The sequence below is a fragment of the Heterodontus francisci genome, chromosome 5 (genome assembly GCF_036365525.1).
Source record: "Heterodontus francisci isolate sHetFra1 chromosome 5, sHetFra1.hap1, whole genome shotgun sequence".
Taxonomy (NCBI): Eukaryota; Metazoa; Chordata; class Chondrichthyes; order Heterodontiformes; family Heterodontidae; genus Heterodontus; species Heterodontus francisci.
The window spans coordinates 100,781,632-100,799,022 of NC_090375.1; positions in this window are offsets into that span (position 1 = coordinate 100,781,632).

Sequence of the window (17,391 nt, forward strand, 5' to 3'; positions counted from 1 at the left end):
GTTGTATTCTACCCGCTCAGTCAGAAGGTTGTGGGTTGAAGCCCATCTTCTGGTTTTTGTTGAATATCCTTCTGCAGTAGTAAGGTAGCTCTGAATCATCACTCAGTGAGGTGTTAAATTGAGATTCTGTCTATCTACATTTGTGGATGTTAAAGAATCTATGGCAATATTGGCTGCTGCATTTCCTATATTATAACAGTGACCACACAATGTACATGATCAAACATACGAACATATGAATTAGGAGCAGGAGTAGGCCAATCGGCCCTTTGAGCCTGCTCTGCCATTCAATAAGTTCATGGCTGAACTGATTACTCCACATTTCCACCTCCCCCTGATAACCTTCCGCCCCCTTGCTTATCAAGAATCTATCTATCTCTGCCTTAAAAATATTCAAAGACTCTGCTTCCACCGCATTTTGAGGAAGAGAGTTCCAAAGACTCAAGACCCTCTGAGAGAAAAAAATTCTGCTCATCTGTCTTAAATGGGCGACCCCTTATTTGTTAACAGTGACCCCTAGTTCTAGATTCTCCCACAAGGGGAAACATCCTTTCCACATCCACCCTGTCAAGACCCCTCAGGATCTTGTATGTTTCAATCAAGTCGCCTCTTACTCTTCTAAATTCCAGCAGATACAAGCTTAGCCTATACAAGCTTTCCTCTTAAGACAGCCCGTCCATTCCAGGTATTAGTCTAGTAAACCTTCTCTGTACGGCCCCCAATGCATTTACATCCTTCCTTAAATAAGGAGAACAGTACTCTACACAGTACTCCAGATGTGGTCTCACCAATGCCCTGTATAGCTGAAGCATGACCACCCTACTTTTGTATTCAATTCCCCTCGCGATAAACGATAACATTCTATTAGCTTTCCTAATTACTTGCTGTACCTGCATACTAACCTTTTGTGATTCATGAACTATGACACCCACATCCCTCTGTATCTCAGAGCTCTGAAATCTCTCACCATTTAGATAATATGCTTCTTTTATATTCTTCCTGCCAAAGTGGACAATTACACACTTTCCCACATTATACTCCACTTGCCAGGTCTTTATCCACTCGCTTAACCTATCTATATCCCTTTGTAGCCCCCTTATGTCCTCTTCACAAGTTACTTTCCTACCTGTCTTTGTGTCATCAGCATATTCGGCAGCCATACCTTCCGTCCCTTCATCTAAGTCATTTATATAAATTGTAAAAAGTTGAGGCACCAGCACAGATCCCTGTGGCACACCACTCATTACATCTTGCCAGAAAATGACCCATTTATGCCTACTCTTTGTTTCCTGTTAACCAGTCAATCTTCTGTCCATGCCAATATGTTACCCCCTACACTATGAGCTTTTATTTTCTGCAATAATCTTTGATGTGGCACTTTATAAAATACCTTCTGGAAATCTAAGTACAATACATTCCTCTTTATCCACAGCACATGTAACTCCCTCAAAGAAGTCCAATAAATTGGTTAAACATGATTTCCCTTTCACAAAACCATGTTGACTCTTCCTGATTACCTTGACTTTTTCTAAATTCCCTGCTATAAAGTCTTTAATAATAGCTTCTAACATTTTCCCAAAACCGATGTTAAGCTAACTGGCCTGTAGTTTCCTGCTTTCTGTCTCACTCCCTTTTTGAATAAAGGAGTTACATTTGCTATTTTCCAATCTAACAAAACCTTCCCCGAATCTAGGGATTTTTGGAAAATTAAAACTAACACATCAACTATCTCACTCGCTACTTAACACCCAAGGATGAAGTCCATCAGGACCAGGGGACTTTTCAGCCCGCAGCTCCAACAATTTGTTCAGTACCACATCCCTGATGATTGTAATTTTCTTGAGTTCCTCCCTCCCTTCCATTTCCTGACTTACAGCTAATACTGGTATGTTAATTGTATCCTCAATCGTAAAGACCGATGCAAAATATCTGTTCAGTTCATCTGCCATCTCCTTATTATCCATTATTAATTCCCCAGAATCACTTTGTATAGGACCAACGCTCACTTTGTTAACTCTTTTTCTTTTTAAAATACCTATAGAAACTCTTAGTATCTGTCTTTATATTTCTAGCTATCTTTCTCTCGTACTCTAATTTTACCTTCCTTATCAATCTTTTAGTCATTCTTTGCAGTTTTTTTATATTCTGTCCAATCTTCTGACCTGCTTCCCATCTTTGTGCAATTATAGGTTTTTTCTTTGAGTTTGATACTATCTTTAACTGTTTTAGTTAACCACGGATGGCGGGTCCCAGCCTTGGAATTTTTCTTTCTTGTTGAAATGTATCTCTTCTGCGTTTTTTGAAATATCCCCTTAAATATCTGCCACTGCATCTCTATTGATCTGATGAAGCTACAACACAGACTACATTCATGCTGAACATCAGAAGCAACATGCTATAGACAGAGCTAAGCGATTCCACAAACAATAGATCAGATCAATGCTCTGCAGTCCTGCCACATCCAGTCAAATGGTGATGGACAATTAAATCAATGGGAAGAGGAGGCTCAATGGACATCCCCATCCTCAATGATGGCAGAGCATGCATGAAAATTCAAAATAAACAAGGCTGAGGTGTTTGCAATCTTCTTCAGCTAGAAGTGCCAAGGGGAACTACAACTATGGCCCTCATGAAGTCGGTGAAATTGGTGTTCTCGGAGACCTTTCAGAAGAAAACAATGTCTTCTCACTGGCCAGCACCACTCCCTGCAGACTTAACCAACTTTTCACACCTCCTCCAAAAGTCCAGTACTTCCACCAACTCAGCAAGAGCAATTCGTTAGTAAAAGCAACTAACCTACAAGTTGGATGATAATGCCTCTAAACAGCACTAGTGAGGTGGGGTGCTGATGAACACATGTTCTGCTGTGCATGTTAAGAGAGGACACTAATAGAGCAGAAAGTTCCAAAATTTCCGGTCATATCAGTGTTAGATGCTTGCTGTCTGACATCATGATCTTCCTACTCTGCACATAATGCCCTCAACAATATGGTGCTCTATACAGGCCATGCTGGAAGTGGTCCAGAGCAGCACTGATGCCATCTTTCACTTAAACTGGGGGCCATAGTGCTGAAACTACAAGTATTACAGAGCTGAATTTTGAGGCTGAAATCTTCAAACTTGTGGGAACCTATGGCTAAACCGTGTACACCAGAAGGAAGGCAATTACTTCATAAAACAAAAGAGTAAATTGTAGACCAAATGCAATTCTGTCTCAGAGAAGGCAAGAGTTAAACACTGATGAAAAGTTACATAAAAGAATATTTTAAAATCAGTTAGAAAATAGGGCACTTACTCATTAAGAATGTTCTTTATTTTGAATCTACAATATGACTAAAACTAAAATCAAATGCACAACAGTGAAAAGTTGATTGTGAGGTACTTTGAGATGTCCTAAGGGCGTGAAAGATGCTGTATAAATGCAAAATTGCCCCCTTGTTTCAAATGCTCATCATAAAATGCAATGCTCACATAACTATACATAGTCACATATTTTGCAAGTTTGCAAATGCTTTAGCCAGAACTAAACACTTTTTCTCAAATTGCTAAATTTCCCCATTTCAACAGAATAAATGTTGATACCTGTCAAGTGCATTTGACATGCTATGGTGCATCTTATCTACGAAAATACGAACTTACGACAATACGAGTTAGGAGCAGGAGTAGGCCACTCGGCCCCTCGAGACTGCTCCGCTATTCAATAAGATCCTGGCTGATCTGATTGTGACCTCAACTCCACATTCCCGCCTACCCTCAATAACCTTTCATCCCCTTGCTTATCAAGAATCTATCTACCTCTGCCTTGAAAATATTCAAAGACACTGCTTCTACCACCTTTTGCGGAAAAGAGTTCCAAAGACTCATGACCCTCTGAGAAAATATTTCTCCTCATCTATGTCTTAAATGGGCGACACCTTATTTTTAAATTTGATCCCTAGTTCGAGATTCTCCTCCAAGAGGAAACATCCTTTCCACATCCACCCTGTCAAGACCCCTCAGAATCTTATATGTTTCAATCAAATTTCCTCTTCCTCTTCTAAACTCAAGCGGATACAAGCCCAGCCTATCCAAGCTTTCCTCATAAGACAACCCGCCCATTCCAGGTATTAGTCTAGTTAACCTTCTCTGAACTGCTTCCAACACATTTCCATCCTTCCTTAAATAAGGAGACCAATACTGTGCACAGTACTCCAGATGTGGTCTCACCAATGCCCTATATAGCTGAAGCATAACCTCCCTACTTTTGTATTAAATTCCCCTTGCAATAAATGATAACATTCTATTAGCTTTCCTAATTACCTGCTGTACCTGCATACTAACTTTTTGCAATTCATGCACTAGAACATCCAGATCCCTCTGCTTTTCAGAGCTGTGCAATCTCTCACCGTTTAGATAATGTTTCTTTTTTATTCTTCCTGCCAAAATGGACTATTACACATTTTCCCACATTATACTCCATTTGCCAGATCTTTTCCCACTCACTTGACCTATTTATATCCGAAAATAGACATGTTGTCGAACCTTTTCATCTTGCACTCATCAGGACAATCCGCAAGAATACCAACGTAAGAAAAAAAAACTTTTTACTGTATGAGAAGAGAGTGCTGATTGGTTGGCAAGTGAACTCTGATTGGTAGAAGCATTGCCATGGAGAATGCACCAATTTATGATGACTGACAGTTAACTGCCAAGCTTTGTTTGAAATTTAAGCCAGGCAGCTTGACTCTGGTTTTCCCTTACATTGGTATTCTTGCAGATTGTCCTGATGATTGCAAGATGAAAAGCTTTGACAACGTGTCTGTATTTTCAGCAATACTCAAGTTCTGTACTACCAAATGACGATGACTATCTATACCTCTTTCTAGCCTCCTTATGTCCTCTTCACAACTTACTTTCCTACCTCTCTTTCTGTCATCAGTAAATTTAGTAACCATACCTTCGGTTCATCAGCAAATTTAGCAACCATACCTTCAGTATGGTATCTCTGCTCCTGCCGAGAAGAGGATGCTAAAGATTATTAATTGCTGCAGAGATCCAAGCATGAAACAAACTGTAGGAATAATACCAGATCTCCATTATACTTAAATAAAAGCAAAATACTGCGGATGCTGGAAATCTGAAATAAAAACAAGAAATGCTGGAACCACTCAGCAGGTCTGGCAGCATCTGTGAAAAGAGAAGCAGAGTTAATGTTTCGGGTCAGTGACCCGAAACGTTAACTCTGCTTCTCTTTTCACAGATGCTGCCAGACCTGCTGAGTGGTTCCAGCATTTCTTGTTTTTACTCCATTATACTTAATTCACCTGAGAAGGAATGTGTATTAAGAGTCTGTTACGCTGCTGAAAATCCATATTGGTCCATCTGTCCTGTGCACATCCCAATGATTTCTTTATCTCTGATTTTTTTTTGGTGGGGTTGGTGGTGAAAAGGACAATTGAAACCTACTGAAACCCTAGACACGTGTTACATTCTTTTGTTATCAGTTGTAGTATATTGAAAAGTCAAGCACTATACTGTATTTATATTGAGCAAAAATATCGCTACTGAAGTAATTTGACTAATTTTAACAAATTATGTTTTTGAATTTCTCGTTATTTTTATAGCAACTATTATCATCTCCCATTATATGGGAAAAAATCTACAGCTTGAATCTGTAAATCTAAAATCTTCTGTAAGGAAATGAAACAGATATAATTCTGGAGCAAGAATCGAACCAACACCGCCCTCCTCCTCACTGCCCCACTTCAAAACGTTCAGTAGTATTTTTGTAGCTTGTTATTTCCCTTACTAATAATCACTAATATTCAAACTAAGAATTCAATGAAAATTATCATATTAAAAGGTTATGTTTATTACTTACATTCCTTGTCAAAATTCAGGAATAACACTGGGATATAAGAATAAAGAGAGATTGAAAAAAATGAGGGCTGCATCTGCAGTGACATGGTTCAAGTTTCAGGTCTGCTTTAGACATTCTCTTGGATAGAGTACTGCTGTGAATATGAGTGTCCCAAGCATCTTATTTTCAATAGTGAATCCATTCTGCCCGATACCTAACTACACAACAGCATAACCTGGGGATGAAACAATTGGATCCCCTCATCATCTGAACTGGCAATTGTGTCTTTCATCCATGCTTTATCTTGAGGTTTTCCAATCTTTTTGAAGATGGACTGAAACATTTAGTGCGGTGGGATGAAATATAAATCATTAAGCTGCTTTATGTTACAAGCAGCAGTGATATGTGTAGGGTAATAGATGAAATCAAATTTCACCTTACTGTAAAAATCTCCTCTAATATAATAAAAGTGTACCAAACTATTCCCATTAATGGGACGGTTTAGCTTTTTCTGGTCAGCATTGTGATCCTGACTGGTTTTGGGTTTCAGATGAGCAAACTTCCCCTTGCTTTGTTAAGTTTCATCCCTGCTGGCTGACTGAGTGACCATAAGTTTTTTTAGTCCTGCATGTTCTCAGTTATTGGATGGACTGTCCCTTTGACTTCTTCCCATTCAGTGATTGTGTTAACAAGTTGATCACTATAACCAATTACCTCTCTTACCCTTTTGGTGTGCAGGTTTAAAGAAAATGGGTGTGATTTTTCCCCAGATACTTCAGATGGTAAAGAGCCTTTGAGGTGGCCAAGATGGGGTCTTAAGATGTAATGCTGGTTTGCCCACATTTAGAGCAAGGTGCCATCTTGGTAAAGGAGTTTAAGCATGTGCTAGAAAAGGCTGCACACAAATGGTTAAGGTGCTGGGTGACAATTAAATTACCTGCTAGTGCTCATTAAAGAGGCTGCACACCATTTTGGTGGGTAATGCCTCAATTAATGCCCTCACCTAACAGTGACCAGCTGAGCAGAAGTAAAGAAGTTGGTGTTCAGGATTTCGAATGCTACTTGAAGCCATGCTCAGCTTTCACCGTTCACTTGCTGCTGGAGATATACTGACAAACTGTGTTTGAAGAAGACTTTTGAGACACATTGGGAGACTTTCTGGGACACTTGTCAGGACTTCAGCAACAATATCAACACTTTTTTTCTGGAAATTCTCTCTAGACTTCACTTATAAAGGTAGAGTAGCATAGCACTAATTCTTTTTAGGAGTCACCAAAAGAAAGGGAGTCTTGGTCATTGGCATCTTGGTGGGGACCCGTTGGTCTGCATGAGGAATTGGAGGAGGAGATGAGGCCAGGCAGAGCAGCACCAGCCGCTGCAGGAGAACAGGACAAGAGGGCAAGGAAGGTTCTCAGCAAGAGGCCCTATCTACTCATGATCTTTAGAGAGCACTACGTTTCATTTAAACTCGGATCATAGAGTTACAGAGTTATAGGATCATTTACGGCACAGAAGGAGGCCATTCGGCTCATCGAGTCCTTGCTGGCTCTCCACAGTACAATCCAGTCAGTCTCACACCCCCACTTGATTTCCCCCTAGCTCTTCCTTCAAGCGCCTATCCAATTTCCTTTTGAAATCATTGATTGTCTCCGCTTTCACCACCCTCATGGGCAGCAAGTTCTGGGTCATTACCACTTACGTAAAAAGCCTCACATTCCCCCTGCACCTCTTGCCCAAAGCCTTCAATCTGGGTCCCCTAGTCCTTGTACCATCACTTGATGGGAACAGTTGTTCATTGTATAACTTATCTAAGTCTGTCATAATTTTGTACACCTCTATCAAATATCCCCTCAATCATTTTTGCTCCAAGGAGAACAACCACAACGTTTCCAACCTAACCTTGCATCTAAAATCCCCCATCCCTGGAACCATTTTGGTAAATCTCCTCTGCATCCTGTCATGGACATTCACATCCTTCCTAAAGTGTGGTGGCCAGAACTTGTAGCAATACTCTAGTTGGAGTCTAACCAGAGACTTATAAAGGTTTGTACTCAATGCCTCCTATTTATGAAGCCCAAGATCCCAAGTGCTTTACTAACCACTGTCTCAATATGTCTTGCCACCTTCAAAGATCAATGCACATGCACCGCCAGGTCACTCTGTTCCTGCACACTCTTTAGAACTGTGCCAGTAAGTCTATATTGTGTCATCCTATCCCTTCTGCCAAAATTTCACATTTGTCTGCATTAATTTCCATTTGCCACTGGTTTGCCCATTTTTATAGCCTATCTATGTCCTGTTGCAGGCAAGTCATATCATCCTCATTGTTTGCGACTCCTCCAAGTTTGGCAAATTTTGAAATGCTACTCTGTATTCCAAGATCCAAGTAATTTATACATAGCAGAAAAAGTAGTGATCCTAACACTGACCTTGAGGAACACCATTGTATACCATCCTCCAGTCTGAAAAACAACCATTTACCACAACCTGCTGTTTTCTGTCCATAAGCCAATTTTTTAAATCCAAGGACACTGGCTTTCCTACTCCATGAGCCTCAATTTTGTTAACCAGCTTTTTATGCAATACATTATCAAACGTTTCCTTAAAATCCATATCGACAACACCCATTGCATTCTCTTTATCAACCTATCTGCTGCTTCATCAAGAAGTTCAATTAGCTTAGTCAAGCATGATCTGCCTTTTACAAATCCATGTTGGCTATCCTTAATTAACTCAAACCTCTAAAAGAGCCTGTTTATTCTTTTTTCCCCAATAATTGTTTCTAAAACCTTACCCACCGCTGATGTTAAACTAACTGTCCTCACACCATTTCATGAATAAGGATGTCATATTTGATATTCTCTAATCCTCAGGCACCTCCCACATAGCTAGGGAAGATTGGAAGATTATGGCAAGCCTTTCCACTAAGACCACCCCCACTTCCTTCAGCAAGCCATCTGGACCAGGTGACTTATCTACCCTAAGCATAGCCAGCATTCCAGTACTTCCTCCCTCTCAATTTTTACCCTATTCATTGCCTCTACTCTTTCCGCTTCTACCGATAATTTGTCAGATTCTTCTTCCTTAGTAAACACAGATACAAAGTATGCATTAATTATTCTAGTCTTGCCATGTGCCTCTAACCATACATGCCCTCTTTGTCTTTAATAGATCTCACTCCATCTCTTACTGCCCACTTACTAATTGCATGCTGGTCGAAGATTTTTGAGTTCCCTTTTTTGTTAACTGCCATTCTGTTCTCATATTCTCTTATCCAGTCTTATTTTCCTCTTCATCTCCCCTGTTCAGGAAGAGAAGGGGAATCCATTTCCTCAATATACACTGCCACCAGCAGCACATCATGCTTGCTATCCAGGGAATTACTACAATGTGTTTTTAAGGAGAGTTATCCATCTCACAGATCTTTGAGACTCATTGCAATGTGCATGGCTGGCTATTAGGTGACAAGGGAGATCTGATCATGCCATGGCTCATGACACCCATGAGAAAGCCCCAGATGCCAGCTAAGCTCTCATACAATGAAAGCCACTCAACCATCAGGAATACCATTGAGCAGACCATTAGGGTCCAGAAGCAGAGGTTTAGATGCTTTGACCAGTCAGGAGGTGCTCTGCAATACTCAGTTGAGAAGGTCTCCGGTTTTGTGGAGATTTGCTGCATAAACCATAATCTGGCGATCATGAGAGACCAGCCGTTTCCACCAGCAGTTGTGGCAGATAGTCAAGCTCAGGAGGAAGAGGAGGGGAACCGGGGGAGGGCTATAAGGTTCTGGGTAGACTGCCTAAAGCTGGGAGGGCACCTGCTACCATCTAAATGGAGACTGCTTTTAAAAGACATTTTTATTCGTTCATGGGGTGTTGGCATCACTGGCAGGGCCAGCATTTATTGCCCATCTGTAATTGTCCTTGAACACTGAATGGCTTGCTTGGCCATTTCAGAGGGCAGTTAAGAATCAGCCACATTGCTGTGGCTATGGAGTCGCATGAAGGCCAGATCAGGTATGGTTGGCAGATTTCCTCCCTTAAAGGGCATTCGTGAACCAGATGGGATTTTATGATTGACAATATCTTCATGGCACCATTACTGAGATTAGCTTTCAATTTCAGACTATTTTTGTATTAATTAATTGAATTTAAATCCTACCAGCTGCCATGGTGGGATTTGAACCTCCAGGGCATTAATAAAAACAGAAAGTGCTGGAAAAACCCAGCAGATCTGGCAGCATCTGTGGAGAGAGAAGCAGAGTTAAAGTTTCAGGGCAGTGACCCTTCTTCAGAACTGGCAGATATAAGAAATGTAAAAGATTTTAAGCAAGTAAAGCGGGGGTGGGGAAAGAGATAACAAAAGAGAAGGTATTGATAGGACAAGGTCACAAAATAGCTGACCAGAAGGTCATGGAGCAAAGGCAAACAATATGTTAATGGTGTGCTGAAAGACAAAGCATTCGTACAGAGAGGGTGTTAATGGACTGAAAACTGAACAGCCACAAGCACAAACATGAAAAAAAAACAGTGGGTAGGCACAGTAGAAACAAACTGAACAAAAATAAAATAAACACAAAAAAGAAAAGAAAAAATAAAAAATAACTAAAGATAAAAGTAAAATTGGGGGCCTGTCATGCTCTGAAATTATTGAACACAATGTTCAGTCCAGCAGACTGTAGCGTACCTAATCGGTAAATGAGATGCTGTTCCTCGAGCTTGCATTGATGTTCATTGGAACACTACAGCCTCTTGGGGGAGTTTTAGATTTCCACTTCCCTTTTTGTGAAGAAATGTTTCTGACATCACACCCTGAATTGCCTAGTACTAACTGTAATGTTCTGTCCCTTTGCTTTGAACTCTCCAACCAGGGGAAATAGATTATCTATCTATTAAAACATTTAAACATTTCAAATATCTCAATTAGATCACCCCTTAATCTTCTATAGCCTAAGGAATACTAGTTTAATCTAAGCAACCTGCCCTCATAATTTAACCCTTTTCACCTCAGTATCCTTCTACACTGAGCTCCCTCCAAGGCCAATATTTCCTTCCTGAAGTGTGGTGCCCAGAACTGAATGCAGTACTCCAGATGGGATCTAACCAGAGCTTTGCACAGCTGTAATGTAACTTCCACCCTTTGTGTTCCAGGCCTCTTGAGATAAGTGTCAACATTCTATTAGCTTCCATAATTATTTCTTGTACCTGTCCATTAGCTTTTAGTGATTCCTGTACTTGGACCCCGAAATCTCTCTGCTCATCCATAGTTCCTAGCTTCTCATCATTCAGAAAATACTCTGATCGATCCTTCTTTGGTCCAAAATGGATGACATCAGACTTTCCAACATTGATCTCCTCTGCCACAGTTTTGCCCACTCACTTAATCTAAAAATGATGCTTTGCAACTTTCTGCTCCCATCCACATTATTTACTCTGTCACCTAAGAGTCATCAGAAAACTTAGATATATGGCTCTCTATTCATTCATCCAAGACATTTATAAATATAGTTAAAAACTGTGGCTCCAGTATAGGTCCCTGGGAGACACCACAAGTCAAATCTTGCCAATATCAATGCATATGCATCATCCCTACTATCTGCCTTCTAACCGCTAATCAATTTCCTATCCAAGCCAATAGGTTGCCTCCAATTCCATATGCACTCATTTTTGTTAACAGTCTCTTACTTGGAACATTGTTCAATACCTTATGGAAGTCCATAAGTAATATTCATAGAAACATGCCATTCTACCACTTTGGTTACAATCAACTCAATTCGTTAGACCTATCTTTTACAAATCCATGCTAGGTCTGTCGGATAAGCTCATATTTATTCAAATGCTAGTCACTCTGTCCATAATAACAGATTCTAGTAACTTCCGCAATTGACACAAAATTGAAGTCAATAGGAATCAGTGGGAAAGCTCTCCACTCATTTGGAGTCATACCTAGCACAAAGGAAGATAATTGTGGTTGTTGAAGGCCAAACATCTAAGCCCCAGGACATTGCTGTAGGAGTTTCTCATGGTAGTGTCCTAGGCCCAGCCATCTTCAGCTGCTTCAATGATCTTCCCTCCATCATAAGGTCAGAAGTGGTGACGTTTTTGATGAGTGAACAGTGTTCCGTACAACTCAAAACTCCTCAGATACTGAAGCTGTCTGTATCCATTTGCAGCAACACCTGGACAATATTCAAGCTTGGGCTGATAAGTAGCAACTAACATTGCACCACACAAGTGTCAGGCAATGACCATCTTCAACAAGAGAAAATCTAACCAACTCCCCTTGACATTCAACAACAATACCTTCGCTGAATCACTGCCATCAACACCCTGAGGGTTAATAATGACCAGAAACATACGCACATACGAACATGCGAATTAGGAGCAGAAGTAGGCCATTCGGCCCCTCTAGCCTGCTCCTACATTCAATAAGATCATGGCTAATCTACCCCTGATAACGTTTGATTCCCTTGCCTAGCAAGAATCTATCTGTCCCTACCTTAAAATTATTTAATGACCCTGCCTGCACTTCCTTCTGAGGCAGAGGCTGGAATTTTATGCCACCCCAGTGAGCCAGATGGGGGTGGGGGGGGGGGGGGCGGCATAAAATTGAGCGGGAGGCTCCGGGAGGCCTTCCCAACCCACTCTCGGCTCCACCCCACTTTATGTAGGGTGTTGGGTGGGGGGTGAAAAATGGGCCACCCGCCCCAGGCCAATCAAGGCTTTTAAATGGCCACTTTATGGCCACCTAAGGGCCTCCAATCGCCTCCACGGGGATTTTACCCTTTGCAAGCAGGCGTCCGTGAAATGTGAAAAGCCGCCCTTTGATACCTAGTTGGGGGGGGGGCCCTGACAATCGGGCACAGGATGCCCATTTGAGGGCCGCCCCCCCCCCCCTTCCCAACCAACCTCAGGACCCAAGATGCCCTCCTTCCCCAAAACGACCACCCTTGCCTCGTCAGGGCATGACCGATTACCCCCGACGAGGCAACCCCAACTTACCTGCAGTCCTGGCTCCATGTCCTCGGTTGACCAGCAGCTCAATGAGGCGGGACTTCCTCCATCAAGTGGGTGGAAGTCCCGCCTTGGAACAATTAAAGCCTGGGGACCAGTAAAATGCGGGACGGATCCCCGGACTAGGCAGAAGTGGGTTCGCCACTGACTTTACGTTGATGGCCAGCTCCCGTCCACCTGACATAAAATCCGGCCCAGAGGCAGAGAGTTCCAAAGTTGCACAAACCTCAGAGAAAAATTCTCCTCATCTTTGTCCTAAAAGGGCGACCCCTAATTATAAAACAGTGTCCCCTCGTTCTGGACTCACCCACAAGAGGAAACATCCTTTCCATCTTGTCAAGACCATTCAGGATCTTAAATACTTTAATCAGGTCTCCCCTCACTCTTCTAAACTCCAGTGAAAATAAGCCCAGTCTGTCCAACCTCTCCTCATAAGACAACTCATTTCAGGTAACAATTTAGTAAACCACTTCTGAACCGCCTCCAACGCATTTACATCCTTCCTTAAATAAGGAGACCAAAACTGCACACAGCATTCGAGATGTGGTCTCACCAATGCCCTGTATAACTGAAACAAGAACGTCCTTACTTTTGTTTTCAATTCCTCTCATAATAAAGGATAGTCTCCTTTATTACTTGCTGTACCTGCATATGAACTTTTTGTGACTCCTGCACTAGAACACCGAGATCCCTCTGCGCCTAGGAATTCTGCAGTCGTTCTCCGTTTAAGTAATACGTTGCTTTTTTATTCTTCCTGCCAAAGTGAACAACTTCACATTTTCCCACTTTATATTCCATCTTCTAGATTTTTGCCCACTCACTCAACCTATCTGTAAACAATCTGCAAGCTCCTTATGTGCTCTTCACAACATACTTTCCTACGTAACTTTGTGTCATCTGCAAGTTTAGCTACCATGCCATCGCTCCCCTCATCTAAGCCATTGATAAAAATAGTAAAAGGTTGAACTCCAGGACAGACCCCTGCGGGACTCCACTTGTCACATCCTGCCAATCAGAAAAGGATCCATTTATGCATACTCACTGTTTTCTGCCAGCCAGCAAATCTTCTATCCATGCTAATATGTTACCCACTACACCATGAGCACTTAATTTGCGCAATAACCTTTCATATGGTACCTTGTCAAATGCCTTCTGGAAATCCAAGTACAGTACATCAATGGGCTCCCCTTTATCCACGGCACATGTTACTCCTTCAAAGAACTCCAATAAATTAGTTAAACACAATCTCCCTTTCACAAAGCAATGCTGACTATTCCCGATTACCTCATGTTTTCCTAACTGCCCAGCTATAGCGTCCTTAATGATCAATTCTAACACCTTCCCCACGACAAAAATCAAGCTAACTGGCCTAAAGTTACCTGTTTTCTGCCTCCCCCACCCCTTCTTGAATAGAGGGATTATATTTGCCATTTTCCAGTCTGATGGAACCTCTCCAGAATCATTTGCCACCTCTTTTAAGACCCTAGGATTAAGCCCATCAGGACTTGGGGACTTGCCAGCCCCCAGCTCCATCAATTTGGTCAGTACTGCTTCCCTGGTGATTTTAAGTAACCAAGTTCCTCTCTTTCTTCCACCTCATGATTTTCGCTATTATTGTGAAGACAGAAGCAAAATATTTGTTCATTTCATCCGCCATTTCCTTATTATCCACTATTAACTCACTATTCTCACTCTCTAGAGGATCAACACTCACTTTACTTACTCTTTTCCTTTTTAAATACCTGTAGAAACTCTTGCTATCCGTTTTTACATTTCTAGCTCACTTCCTCTCATACTCTAATTTCATTCTCCTGATTAACCTTTTAGTCATTCTCTGCCGTTCTTTATATTCTGACCAATCATCTGACCTGCCACATATCTTTGTGCAATTATATACCTTTTCCTTAAGTTTGATGTTTTCCTTGACTTCTTTAGTTAACTATGGATGGTGGGTCCTCTACTTAGAATTTTTCTTTATAGTAGGAATATCCTTATCCTGAGTATTCTGAATATCCCTTGAATATCTGCCACTGCTTCTCTATTGATCTATCGCCAAGCCTAGTAACCCAGTTAACTTCAGTTAACTTCAGCTAGCTCACCTTTCATGCCCACATAGTTGCCCTTATTTAAGTTCAAAATACTAGCCTTAGACTCAATCTTCTCTTTCAAACTGGATGTAAAATTGAATCATATTGTAGTCACTGCTACCTCGATGTGCCTTTACTCTGAGGTCATTAATTAATCCTGTCACATTACAGAATACCAAGGTTAAGACCGACCACTCAAGACAAAGCCCCCTATCAAAATATATGCTTCTGATTGTGGTGGGAGAAATACACTATTGATTCAGTCCCGCCCCTCCGTGGATCACCTAAGATATCATTTTAAGCTCTACAATTTAAAGAAAGGCCCAGCCAAGTTGTACAATCTATTAACCCTCGAATGAGGCTAACCAAACCAGGTGTCTTTAGATCAACAAATTAACTGTTTAATTAGAAAAAACTAAATTCTTAAACAGTAGTAAAATATAAACAACAGTTTAAATAGAAAAAAAGTGTCCTTGCAGATTTACGCTCCTGCTGAAGTGGAGTCTTCCAATGTGGAACAGTCCAAGGTTGCTTGAAGTCCTCACAGCTGTCCGATGGGGAAAAAAAAGGTTCTTCACCAGTAAAACAGTTCATAGTCAAGTTCAGCAGTTGAACTGATGCAATTCTTCTCCAACGATGAATTCAGCAATTAACAACTTGCAAACTCTTTTTAATGAATCAATTTGGCTTTAGAATTTTTGAGGGATAAAAAATTGTCACAGTCTAACTTCCCTTCCTTCAGTTTAAGTTATCAGAGTTCACTGTTCCATTCGTGCTGGTTCAGCTGTCTGTCTGTGTTTGTAAGTTAGAATACTCTCTCTCAAAAGCCAGTTTTTATTTAGCTAGTTTCAAACGTCAATTGGCAACATTGTATCTCGTGTCCTTGGTCCTGAGTGGCTGTATCCCAGGGCAATGATAATGCACTCTTTGAATCACAGTCCCTGGAGCTTGTTGCCTTAAAGCAGTACTGATCATTTTCCAGTCTTAAAGGCACATCGCATACTTCCCTGAAAAAAAACAACAGGGTCATAACACAAGTCCAGTATAACCTGCTCTCTGGTTGGTTCCAGAACATGTTGTTCTAAGAAACTATCTCAAAAGCATTCTATGAACTCCTCATCCAGGCTACTATTGCCAATCTGATTTTTCCAGTTTATATGTAGATTAAAATCACCCATGATTATTGCTGCCCCTTTATCACAAGCACCCAATATTTCTTCTTGTATACTTCATCCTACATTATGGTTACTGTTAGGGAGCCTGTAGACCACTCCCATTAGTGATTTCTTTCTCCTACTATTCCTCATCTCCACCCAAACTGATGCTACATCCTGATCTCCTGAACCTAGTTCATCTCCAACTATTGCATCAATGACATCTTGATTAAGAGTGCAACCCCTCCGCCTTTACCTAGCTTCCTATTCTTTTTGAATGTCACATACCCCTCATATTCAGCACCCAATCCTTGTCATCCTGTAGCCTCGTTTCTGTAATGACTATCAGATCATATTTATTCACTTCAATGTGCGCTATCAGTTCGTCTAGTTTGTTCTGAATGCTACATGCATTCAGATACAAAGCCTTTGGTTTTGTCTTTTTGATATCTTTGTAACATCTACACTTGACTGTTGATATGTTATTCATTTTTTTTCTCTCTTTTCCTTCCTACCATTCTCTGACCTGCATTTCCTATATTGCTATTCTACTCTCCTGCCTTAACTCTACCCTTTGGTTTGCTACATCTGCCCAGGCTGGATCCCTCACCTCCCCTTGTTTAGTTTAAAGACCTCTCTACTTCCCTAGTTATACAGTTTTCTAGAACATTGGTCCCAGCATGGTTTAGCTGCAGACCATCCCAACACTACAGTCCCCACTTTCCCCAACATTGGTGCCAGTGCCCCACGAACCGAAACCCACTTCTCCCACACCAGTCTTTGAACCACATATTCATTTCACTAATCTTATGTGCCCTTGGCCAATTGGCACATGGCTCATGTAATAATCCAGACATTATTCACCTTGAAGTTCTGTTCTTCAATTTGGTGCCTCTCTCCTCATACTGTCAAAGCAGAACCTCTTTCCTAGTCCTACCTAAGTTGCTGGTACCTACATGAACCATGACAACTGGATCCTCTCCCTCCCACTCCAAGTTCCTGTCCAGCCCTGAGCGGATGTCCCGAACCCTGGCACCACAGGTAGGCAACACAGCCATCTGGACACAACCTCGGCTGCACAGAACAGTGTCAATCCCCCTCACTATACTATTCCCTAGTACCACTACATTCCTTTTTGCTCCCCCACATGAATGGCTTCCCGTACTACAATGCCATGGCCAGTCTGCTCATCCACCTTGCTTTCGTCCACATAGGTTGAGAGCACCTCAAACCTGTTTAACAATTGCAAAGTCTGAGGCTCCTCCACTACTCTCTGTTCAGTTCCTTTACCTGCC